The following is an 8,840-nucleotide window of genomic DNA, read 5'->3' as shown; positions in this document are numbered from 1 at the left end:
AAACACTCTCACAACGCGCCCTGAACCAGTACGCTATCGCCCGCCATGATGTGTTACAGAATCGAAATAACAAGTAACAGTAAGTACTCTTAAATGTAAGAAATAGACATTATCTTAGTTAGAAATGCATTTTTTCACCTTAGGAAATGTTCATCATTCCAAAATAGTACACTGAAAGAACAGATTAGTTGCAGGGGCAAAATATATTTTGCTGGAGAAAATTTCTTACGGTTAAACAAAGTTTTGTTACTCCTACAGTGCAACTGTTTACATAAACCATTTGGTTGAGTTCCCTTAACAAAACTATTTGTTTAACCTTATTTCGTTTCACCGAAACATGCATTGTGCACCGTGACAATCTCTTGTTACACTGAAACATATTTGTTGCTTGTCGGAAACAAACCTGATGTTTGTACTGGCAAGTGTGACAAAAACAAACATGGCGGATCCCGAAAGAAAGGGATCGAAGATCTTCGATTTTATTTTAAAGTTGTGGGGATTTGAAACCGTGATATCTACATTTGCTGGTAAGTGTAACAGTATTGATGTTAAATGTTGTTAAATATGTTAAGTAGGAAGTGTAAATTATAGAAATGTATAAATACAGGCGTATGCAAATTTTGAGGTGGTTTTGTCTTATGCAAATATGTAATATCTGATCATGCTGAATATAAAATACAATATATCACAAGTGGTGCAAGCGTGTTTTACGTTAACATACGCGCAATAGCTCAGTTGATATAGGCTAGCATCTTGACTACCATACGGACAACCTGGGTTCGATCCTCGGGTTAGGTGATCTGGGCCAAGCAGGCATTTCCCCAACAGTTAAGATAATTTGTATAACAATATACCTTTTGATTGTAAGCTACTGGCGTAGCAGTGCAACGTGTACCGTGTTAGTTTCTATCACATACTGCATCTTGTTACATTATGGGGTTCGTTGTTCCACTGTACTCCCTCGAGAATTGCTTTGTTTTTTTTTAGAACAACAGAGTTCGATGTTTTACGTAATATAAAATTATTTCCAGCATGCGGAAAACACAAATAACGGATATATCTAATCCCAAAATATGGTCAGCATAAGTGCTTTTTTCCTCTAAATAGACGAACAAAATTTATATCCCCTGAAAGTACGTACCTTCTACTTCCATTTTCCGGTGTTACTTTTCCGATTACTATTATATTATTGTGCGTAAAAAATGTTTTTCCTGCTACTAAAAGCAATGCATTTCTCCATTCGTTCGCGTCCATGTTGTTTACGCACAGTTGCTGTCATTTGTTTCGGGGTCTTCCTCTCAGCACAAGAGTTTTCCTACCTTGTGTTCCAACGTCAGACGAGGAATGCCTGTTAGGTTAGGTTCCATTAGCATAAATACAATGAAAAATTATTCTTTGCGCTAAGAGAATTAAACCAAGCCAGCCTACAATATAAATGCTTTGTGTGATAAGTGAGACCCTTCGTTTCGCAGAATTCGAGTTTCTTTCATTATTTCAGACGAGGAATGCTTACAAGGTTAGGTTAGGCCTGTTAGGTTGGGTTCCAATAGCATTGACAAATGTTTTTTCCTGCTACTAAGAGCAATGCATTTCTCTATATTCATTCTTGTCCAACCACGTTTCTCCTAAGCAGCCCATATTCTGCAGTCTTACTGTTCTGCTTCATGTTAAAGTAACAAGTAACACTTGTACTTTTCTTCACATTAACACATTTCTGCAGGCTATAAGCAAGGGAACAACACAATCCTCATAAAGCATGAAGAATATTTCATTTCCTTGAGAGGGTTAACACATTATTGTGATGAAAAGGTCAAACAGCGTGAAATGAAATTTTTGAAATTTGTATTGCATTTTTATTCTTTCACTCAGCAACATTCCACAACATAAGTATTTTAATCTTGTGCGCATAAAAATGGTGCATCATGGGTAGTATGTCATAATGTTCCCTGTGCCTACTCGGTTATTTCCAAGTTTTTACCACAAAAATGGTTGCCAGGTGCAAAGTAAATAGTAAGGTGATTAGAAATGTTCTCCCACCTCAGTATTTCCTTTGGTTTTCCTCAAGAAATATTTATTTCTTCAGTTTTGGTTCATATGTAATACAGTTACTTGTTTTGCATGAACATTCAATTTAGTGCTTGTTTGCTTTGATTGTTAGGTTCAGTGTCTCTCTTTATATATGTATAATCTGTGCAAAATCCCTATGCTTAGTATGTTAAGCAGTTAGATCGAATGGCTCTCTTCATAAACTCTATTACGGTAATTTTATTTATGCTTAGTGCCATTGATTTTACCTACAAAACATTGGCAATGTGTGAAATATAGAAAGTACTTGATGAAATAAAATACTGGTGAAAGTAGTTACTCTGAAAATTTGTTGTGCCCCTTTATTTTGTTGGCCCCCACTCCACCAACATACCACACAAAGGTAAAGTGTTTTAATGGTGGTATCAGAAGATTTTAGAGTACAGAATCATGAAACATATGTTTAAGTAGTTATGGTAGTTAGAATGTATTCTGAAATGGTATGTTTCAAGCACAACGGGAATGCCATTTCACAATTGTACTTGAAATGTTTAAACATGTATATCAAATCATAATAAAATCATGAAGATATATGTGAATTAAATGTAATTGAAAGAGGGAAGACTAAAACTAACTGCATAACCTACTCATGTGTGAATACTTCTCCCATAATTTTTAGACACACATTGGTAGGCTCAGTCTTGATTAGCCTACCGACAAACTTTCATTCAGAGAAATAATGAAGAATGAATATTGGCAGGAATCAATAGAAATTTGAGCGTAGCCTTTTTTTCTTTACTTTTATTCTCATTGAGAAAAATGACAATTTAGAATTTGTTTATGAATTCTCAAATAAGAACATTGTGTTTTTACATTTTTTTTCACTCGTAATGTTGTTCTCATACCTGTGGTTGATAGTATACATATTTCACTATTATTTATATTGTTATTAAAGTTTAGAAATGTATCAGAGTGGAAAGTATAGTTTAATATTTCCTTTTTTGTTTATCTTAAAGATGACTAGTGGCCAATAGCAGTGAACCATGAACATTAGAGCATTTTCACAATACCTGCTGGAGAATGAAGAAAAAGGAAATATCAAAAGTGGCAGAATTACACATGAATCATTGGCCTGTGCTACAGCACAAACTGAGATATACATTGGTAAGCATTTGTCTAATTGCTTTATGAATAAATAATTATAACATTTCTAAACTATTAAAAGTGATCAATACTTTGTACAAATTAAATTTTTTTTGAGAATAAAGTTTAACAGTAGGAATTGATAACTCACCAGGTAAAAATCCTCTCTGGATATGAGTAGGTTAACTGTGCATGTGTGGGTTTTGTTAAGATTTCTGTAGCATTAAATAGTATATTTTCCTCTTTCAAATGCACGGCGAACATTTCCAATCGTTACAAGGCACTTTATATTTTTCATTGTTGTTTATTTGAAGTCTCTCCTGAGATCAACAAACCTCGTATCAAGTGGTATATCACAGATCATTGTTAAGGTTTTTTTTACTTACTTTATGCACAAATAGGCTAATTGTAACTGGTCCTGCAGTTTAAAGAGAAAGTCAAACTATTGCCATGTGCCTCAAGGCAAATGCAACATGGTAGGCTCACACATGAGTGATGCACACATATATCTTTCCCAAGAGCTTCATTTCCATATTTTGTACTGGTGTATGCAGTATTTTCAATGCTATTTATACGTATTAACAGTATTGGCCAAAGGATATACCGTATTGTGACTGTACTTTTATGATATATTAGTTTCGTAATGTTATGATATTGGCAAGGGGTCCCGAGTTCAATACCTGGTGGAAGCACATAGTGATTTGGATCCCACCCTAATCTGTAGGTCCAGTCCCGATTAGCATTACTCTGCATTAATTGGATTAAAAACACCAAATCAATCGATTATCATAATATTGGCAAAATATATTATGTCTATAAAACACATTTATTCACTGATACCTCACAAATTGCATGTATCTCTGGTAATTGTTTAAATATACGATGAGTTAATGTAAATACAAGGAAGCAATTGTGTAGCCCAGAATAGTAAAAGTGCCTCTTTCTACCACCTCACCCTTTTCTGTCTTGCAAGTTGAAGATAAACAACCATATGCTCAAGTTGATTGGTGCATGAGGTCAGATTTTGTGGTGCCCTTAAAAGAGCATTTCATAAGATGTACAGGCAATATTATGAATATCCTAGTCATTCATCTTGCAGAACTTCACATGAAATAAGATATTTACGTATACCTGTTTTAAAAAATCCTGCTAATGATGTATTGTTAATATCACAACATGGAATGAAAGCACAGATATAGCTATATAGAAATAATATATCTACCTTTTTTCTGTCTTTTGGCTGTTAGTTAAGTTTATTACTTCTGCTTTCATTTTTATCTTTTCTAAATATTAAAGTCTCAAGAAAGCTGGAAAGTTAGAAAAAAAATGAAAATTTTAAATTTTTGCCAGTTGAGGCTAACCTATTTTACTTGCAGTATCAGTTGTGAGTTTAGAGATTCATAATGTCTTAATTTGGAACAAGCTAAAATATTCTACATGGTGTAGCAGTCAAGAGACAGATTTTGGCCGTTGCTTCTTTTACTAATTTGTTTTTGCCATACGTTCATATGTGTGTGTGCATACCAGTGACATAATGGTAACACTTGTCTTGTAATTAAGGTGTAACAGGTTTGATTTTCAATGGAGACATATTGCACTGTGGTTGACATTCCATTTTAAAACTTTGAGTCCTTCTGAACATAAAATGAAATTAAAACAAACTTTCACGTGTTGGTGCTTCTTATGTATGTACAATATAATTTCATTATAAAGAACACCCATGCTAGGCCAGGATTCCAAACTCTCTAGACCTGGGGTTCTAGCCCACCATGCCAACCACTCTGTGACAGAGATCAGTGTGCCAAATGTATAGTTTCATGTGATAAAATTTCAAACGAATGTTATAATCAACTGCTTAGAGGTTTTTGGAAATTAAAAACTTTACTACTCTTACTTGTACACCTTTTACATTAGAATGCATATGCACACTCCATTTAATAATGAAAGAAGATTTCATAATTATTGCAGCACATGATGTTCAAAATTTTAACTGGCTGGGAGGAGGAGGTGTTTAGTTGGGCCTGGGAGTCAGCTGGGGAATGCTTAGCAAGAATTTCTGCTAGCTGGGGGATACCCCCATATCTCCCTCTCACTTCAAGACTGTTTTAATGTGACCTGTTGATACCAGAATTACTTGCAATTGCGAGTATTGTTTTAGGAAAAAGACCAGCATATTGATGAAAGTTATGTGAAGGAATTGTACTCCCTGATGACAAGTAATGGCTTGTGCATCCTTGTAATCAAGGTGTTCCAGATTCAATCCCCAATGAAGGCACAGTGTGGATTCAGTCCCAATCTTCATGTCTGGGCATAAAGTGTACTTACACAATTTCTTTTTTCTGAGAGAAGGCCAATTTGGACACGTTTCAAAAGTTACACAAGCTTAACGTGTTAAATGAGTTATGGTAACTGGCTGTCCCATAAGTTTCATTATGCTGTTCCAAAAGTCTCATTTCGTGCAAGAACGAGATTCACCAAACGTACGAGCCAGGAGGCTGGTTTGTTTGGTGAGAATCGTCTGCTGCTTACGGAAAACGTGCATGCTGATGGATTCAAACTGCACTAGTTTGGAAAATGTATTATAATTTTAACAGATAGCGATATGAAGCCACATGCACAAGATGAGTATACCTTAACTGTTCTTGGAATGCGATTAAAATGAGTAACAGTGTCCAAAGTAGAGTTTATTTTTGCCATAGGGACATTGCTTCCACTGGACTTCATGTGGAAACTGTCTCTAAATCAAAACGCTGCACCTGCGCTTCCGCATAGAGTGTCCCATAAGTCTGTAAAATAACTGGTTTCACCAGATTCATGAGCCCAGTTATTTTCGTTGAATGCGTTAGTTTCGTTAAGACTTTTGGAATACACCTTATGTTTTATAGACCACTGTGCACTAGGCCAGTACTCTTCATTGCTGGCTGTAGCTGGGTATTAGGCCCTAACATAAATCGTACCAGGTAATAAGAGGTCCAGTGGTTACCAATTAATTTAATTCCAATTTTACTTTTGTCAACAAGCATAGACAGAACAAGCTTTTATTATTTACATTTATGCCATTATTTATTAATATTTCAAAAATCTAGGGTGCAAATGAATGTATAAATTTAAAAAATAGAAAGGGGTTAATTGTTTGGGCAGGATTTCAACTGTTATTAAAAGAGGCTGTTGTCTTACAAAGATTGAGAACCACTGCACTAGGTGGTGAAGATACATCACCACTTGCTTGGAATACTCTGAGTCACTGTGGTCCCTCCCTGACAAGGAGGGAAACTGAAGTTTCTATTTTTTTTAGGGGGTTGGGTGGAAAATATTAATAGTTTTGAACTTCCATAATCCGCAATGCAAGTTGAAGTTGGTCATAAGTGTTTAGAAGTGTCTACTAGAATTTGCAACATTGTTACATAGAATTTTGTAAACTGACCAACCAACCAGCAAACTATATTTTATGTTTGTTTTTTTTCGTTTTAGATTTCTGGAAACTTTCAAAGGCTGAGGGCCAAGAAGAATCTATGCTTTCTTTAAATCAAGTGGTACTCTGACTGCAATTATTTTGAAGTGTTTTTATCATCAATAATGTATCTGTGCCTACAAGCAACTTTTATATGTAATCATTTTTTAATAAGAGCTGTACAATAAATTTCTAATAAATTTGTCAGTGTTAATGTATGTGTTATGTTTGGAAGAAATAATTCCTTGTGTATAACATTTAGTTTAAATTACTTTTGACAATTCTAGCCATATCATGTAAAATCAAAGTAAACCTCCCTGTGTTCATATATAATTTTGTGTACTTGTGCATTCGAGTAGTATAATGTAGGGTGAAAATCCATATTGGAAATTTCATGCCATTAAAGGAAGATTCATAATGTTTTTCCATTAACTTTTCTTTCTCTGCAACGTTCATTGAACATTACGCTGCATGTTAAAAAATACAGTGTCGTCTTACACAATCAACATCCCGCGTTACAAACATGTGCACACAGGTTAGAGCTATTGTAGTATATACATGTACCATATATAGTTTAGTATATAGTATGCAAATTCATAGCATTTCCAACATTGGTGGTGTTCTTTATATTCCTTTGTCCTTGTGTTTCGAAATCTTGGGCCTCCCCGATGGCACAGTGGTTGTGTCCTTGCCTTGTAATCAAGGGGTCCCGAGCTGGATAACCGGTGGAGGCACATACTGGTTCGGATCCCATTTTAAACTGTAGGTCCAGTCCTGGTTAGCCTTTCTGTGCATCAAGTGGACTTCAAACAACAATTCAATCAATCAATCAAAGTGTTGGACCTGGTTCAGGAACAGAATCAGTTGATTTGGTATTCAATGCTGCTGCTCCAAACCCCATACATTCTTGATTGTGGTATATAAACTGAATATTACAATAATATATAAAATAAAACATGGAATATCAACAAGTATAAGTTCAGGTACAAAAGACTAAACCAAACCACCCACCTTCCTGTCATTTAATAACTTCTGAACCACATGATAACCATCAGCATTCTGTCTGTGCGACAAAAGGTTGACTTGCATTTTATCTTTGCATAAGAGGACTGTGGTAAGTAATTAAATTTATTTTCCTAATTAAGATTTAGTTTAATATACTATAGCTATCAACAGTAGAGCTAATTCCCCTCCTCTATTGAATGGTTTAATAATACTTCAAGATATTATTATTATTTATAATATCAATGTGACAAAATGGAGTACATCACATAGTTGTCTATATGGTGAAATATACTTCTATAAAGGTAATGCAAAAATGTGTAGTGAGATTGCAATGTGTGTCTGCAACATACACAAGACATTGCCTCAAAATAAAGTTTCACTGTTTGAGCTAAGTGAGCTCAACAAGTAGCTCTGCCACTCATCCAGCCAAAAATAAGTGGTGGTCTGGGGGAGAATGGAGGCTATAGCATGGCTCTGATCACATTTCCACTTTGTAAAATGGAAAAAAAAATATATTGGGTCTACTACTTTCATGTCCCCTTTGTACTGCAATTAACAGGAAATTGCTGTACTCCAGGATGCGAAATCATTGAAGACTGGAGAGGGAGGAGGAAGAACTCCATTAACATGAATGCGTGTGAATTATTATGATATGTATATTATATTTATATATATCACAGTATATATTAGAAAGTAGTGTGTGAAATCCTGGAAGACAGGGGAGGATTTCCCTCGCCAACAATTCTGTCCTACAATCCTTCAAAGATTCAGATGGTAAAGGAATTAATTTGATACTTTATATACTTCAATATATATATATATATTGTATAGTGTGCGTAATATAAAATGACATTAGCACTGTATATTATGTATATAAATATATAACAAAATATACAATATTAAATATGTGTGTATATATTTATATATACATTAATTCATTCTGTATTTTATATACACCTATGTCAGGAATTAGAAAGTAGCAAACTAATTCCTTTATCAATCGGATTTTTGTAGGACAAAATTCTTGGTGGGGGTAAATTCCCCCCTGTCCCCCAGGATTCCATGCTTTTTAATAATAATAATTCCAACAAAAGATCCTTTACTGCCAACAAATTGATTTGTTTGATGGTACCAATTATTTTGTTCAGAGAACTACACCCGATTCGATACTCCATACAAGAGATTTGGTTGGATGAACAAAATTAAGTCAATCAAA

The 8,840-nt window shown here is 34.7% G+C and overlaps 1 long non-coding RNA gene across 1 annotated transcript; it reads left to right on the top strand.

Moving 5' to 3' along the window:
- The first annotated feature begins 440 nt into the window (after window positions 1–440).
- Window positions 441–6,861, top strand: LOC145984457 (uncharacterized). The gene is made up of 3 exons (XR_014441318.1): window positions 441–527; window positions 3,042–3,189; window positions 6,640–6,861. It is a non-coding gene; the product is annotated as an uncharacterized LOC145984457 (long non-coding RNA).
- The last annotated feature ends 1,979 nt before the right edge of the window (window positions 6,862–8,840 follow it).

This window comes from Lepisma saccharinum, chromosome 2 (assembly GCF_977018435.1).
Source record: "Lepisma saccharinum chromosome 2, izLepSacc3.1, whole genome shotgun sequence".
Taxonomy (NCBI): domain Eukaryota; kingdom Metazoa; phylum Arthropoda; class Insecta; order Zygentoma; family Lepismatidae; genus Lepisma; species Lepisma saccharinum.
This window is presented reverse-complemented; position numbering and strand designations above follow the sequence as displayed.